This window comes from Kryptolebias marmoratus, linkage group LG23 (genome assembly GCF_001649575.2).
Source record: "Kryptolebias marmoratus isolate JLee-2015 linkage group LG23, ASM164957v2, whole genome shotgun sequence".
In the NCBI taxonomy this organism is placed as follows: Eukaryota; Metazoa; Chordata; class Actinopteri; order Cyprinodontiformes; family Rivulidae; genus Kryptolebias; species Kryptolebias marmoratus.
In genome coordinates, this window is record NC_051452.1 from 4,732,374 (window position 1) to 4,735,565 (window position 3,192).

The 3,192-nt window shown below is 36.5% G+C and overlaps 1 long non-coding RNA gene across 1 annotated transcript; it reads left to right on the forward strand.

Moving 5' to 3' along the window:
• On the forward strand, positions 1 to 2,441 carry LOC112451310. The gene is made up of 3 exons (XR_003040108.2): positions 1 to 53; positions 872 to 1,465; positions 2,013 to 2,441. It is a non-coding gene; the product is annotated as an uncharacterized LOC112451310 (long non-coding RNA).
• The last annotated feature ends 751 nt before the right edge of the window (positions 2,442 to 3,192 follow it).

The window sequence follows — 3,192 nt, forward strand, 5'->3', positions numbered from 1 at the left end:
GGATGGCGGCCCTGAGGACCAGGATTGGAGACCCCTCATCTAGAGTTTTGGAGGTTTTTAAACTGTTTACAGAAATCCTGACGTATCTCCAGATGTTGACAGGTGTTTTGTTCTGCGTGGGAGTCACTTCCTGCCACAGCTGGATTATTAGACAGAATCAAAGCTCAGCTGAGAAAACTGAGCAGCTGTTTATGATTCATTTCCACTCCGTTTGGGCTCATTTAGCTCATGAATTGGTTTGATTTGTTAGATTTTTTTGTGTCTCATGCAGTTTTGTTGTAATGCTTTGTGTGTAATCAGGATAAACAGAGTTGCTTTTATTAAACATCTATGAGTGGCAACATAATTAAAGTAAAGGTTTTTAGTGATTATAAAGGATTAAATAATTTAATGATGGTTTATTTTTTATGAACAGCTTCTGATACAGTTTCTTTATAACTTTACAAACATAAATCCAAAAAGAGGATCAGTATATTTGTTTGAAGGCATCTTTTTTCACAAGTACCTTTAAAAAAATGTTTTTAGGCTTTATACACACTAAAAACTACTGGGTTTAAAACAACCCAACTGGTCACCCGGCACAGAGTCAGTCTGGGTAGTTTTAACTCAGCAGGTTGTTTTTGGGTAAGTTTTCTACCCAAAAATTGAAGTAAAATTACTAATTTGTTAAAATAGACCTACTAATAAGTTGGAAAAAAACAACCTTAAAAGAACCTAAAATCTGGGTTATTAGATATTTATAACTTGAGTTGGTGCTAACTGTTTTTAGCATCAGCTGGTTAGCAGGAAACCAAACTCAGCCTGTGACCCAACAGCTTGAACCCAGCTCTGAGTTAGTGTTTGTTTGGTTGTTTTCCTGCGTGTTTTTCAGATTTCATGGCCTTAACTTCAGTTCTGCACTTTGACTGTAAATATGTCTGATTATATATCTGTGGCACAAGACAAGATCAAGTTTCCATCAGAAGAAAGGACCCATGTTGGAAAAAAAGATGGAAGGATAAAAGAATAAATGAAGGGTTGGAGGGGAAAGTGATGGACAAATCAGGGAAATGGCTATAGAGATGCTCAATCAGGAGAATCCAGAAAATGAGAAAAACATGAATGAAAAGAGGCTGAAGAGGAGGAACAGCAGCTGATCACAGAGGAAGAAAAAATAAAGTCTGCTGCAAAACAAAATGGAAACCTTCCATCACCTCCAGCTGATCCTGAATCTGCCAAAAAGCTGCATCCTGAAACAAAAAGTGAGGATCACAGAGTTCTGACAGAAGAAGAGACGGATTCAGTCTCTGCCAAAACTCCACTGTGGGGACATTCCTCCCACATCATCGAGCAGCGACAAAGACTACGAGGACTCTGAGGAGCCGAACTTCTTCTGCTGTGGAGACAAAATCCAGTTTATCTGAACCGGAGCGCCATCACAGCACCTCCTGAGGCAGCAGGGATCATTCACCTGAGCTACACACAGGTAAAACCATTTAAACACCTGCAGAAGGTGGCTTCTACTCCTGGGGATATGGCGACACCTGTGGTCACATATCGTAACTGCAGTTTAATTTGTTTCAGGTATTTTTAAAGTAAAGTTTAAGTTTTTTAAAGAAGGTCAAATGGAAACAAAACACAAAGAAACTCAACATCTTGCTGTGGCTGAAATGGGCGAAATACAAAATGTTTAACTGATTAACTGACTTTAACTCAGGTATGAAACAGGACACTTGGCAGACAGTCTCTGTGTTTTGTTTGATTATAATCCCCAAACTTTACATTATTTCAGACCATAAGTGTTCAGACTTTCATCTGCACTCTTTGTTTCACAGTGAAAAGATGTTATATAACTGCAGCTCTGATTGGCTCTCAAAGGGGAGAATAAAGCCTGAATTTAGTCATTAAGATCTGATGGAAATTTCACTTCCTTGATATGACTGAGCAAACCTCCACATAGCAAAATAAATCCCTCCAAGCCCAGTTTTACAGGAGTTTTAACCTTTTTTCAATAATTTATTTGTCTCCATCAGAGAGGAAAGTGAGGCTGATGGAGAACAGAAAAGAAAGCAAAAAGCTTGATCCAAGCCAGACGTATTCCAGCAACGGAAACATGTCAAAGGACGAGACAGAAGACAACGGAAACAAAGACAAAGGACGTCCAAACTGTCCTGAGATGAACAACGAAGCTGATGATGACAAGAAGAGAAGCAGCTGCGAATCATCAAAATATAAAACTGTGTCTTACAGGAGGATCCGCAAAGGAAACACACGGCAGAGGATCGATGAGTTCGAGGCCATGATAGGCTGATGGCTGTTTGTCTTTTTACATTTCACTGCTAACGTACAGAAAAGATGGAGGATGGAGCAGAAACAGAAGGATCAGCAAAAAGGATGTGAAACGACAAACATGTTGGCTGCAGAAGTTAGTCTTTACAACTAAATGAGATTTATATAGGAACAGATGTGTCTTTCACTTACATGTTGGAGTTCCTGTAGGCTTCATTATCTGTGTAATATTTATGTTTTAATGTACTTAAATAAAGGAGATTTACAAAGAGTAAGAGTTTTGTTTCACGTATTTATGTTGCTTCAAAGTGGTTTATCTGCTTTTATAACTCAAAAGGAATTAATTTACCTGTTTTTCAAAAATAAGAGATTTATGGTACTTTTTTGAGGTCATTATATTACCTTAATGCTATTGTTTAGTATCACAGATATTATGTATTTTTGATTAACTTTTAAATAAGTTTTTTTGTAGATTATTGACATATTTTGTGGTTGAACAATGAAAAACTCCAACATTATTAGTATAATTACTAGAGTATTTTAAAATGTATAAAATTAAAAGTGTTACACATTGATAAATTATCTAAAAACATTTAAACATTCAATCAAAACGGGACTCAACTACATAAAAAGTAAAATCAATAAATTTACAGAATAATTTTAAGAGAAAATACAAATATTGAAATACAGAATCATATAACAGAAACATATTAAACAGTTTTACACTTTTAAACCGCAGGTGACACATTATTTACCTTGAAGAGAGCCTGGCAGCTGAAGGAGGAACAGCTTGTCCTGCTCGCTCTCGTCCTTACTGATAACTGATAACTTTGCCTGTGAATTATTTTTAAAGTCACAGTTTTTATAATTATATTTACATTATCGACATCATTACTGGATTACTCCAAACCTAAGGACTGGGAG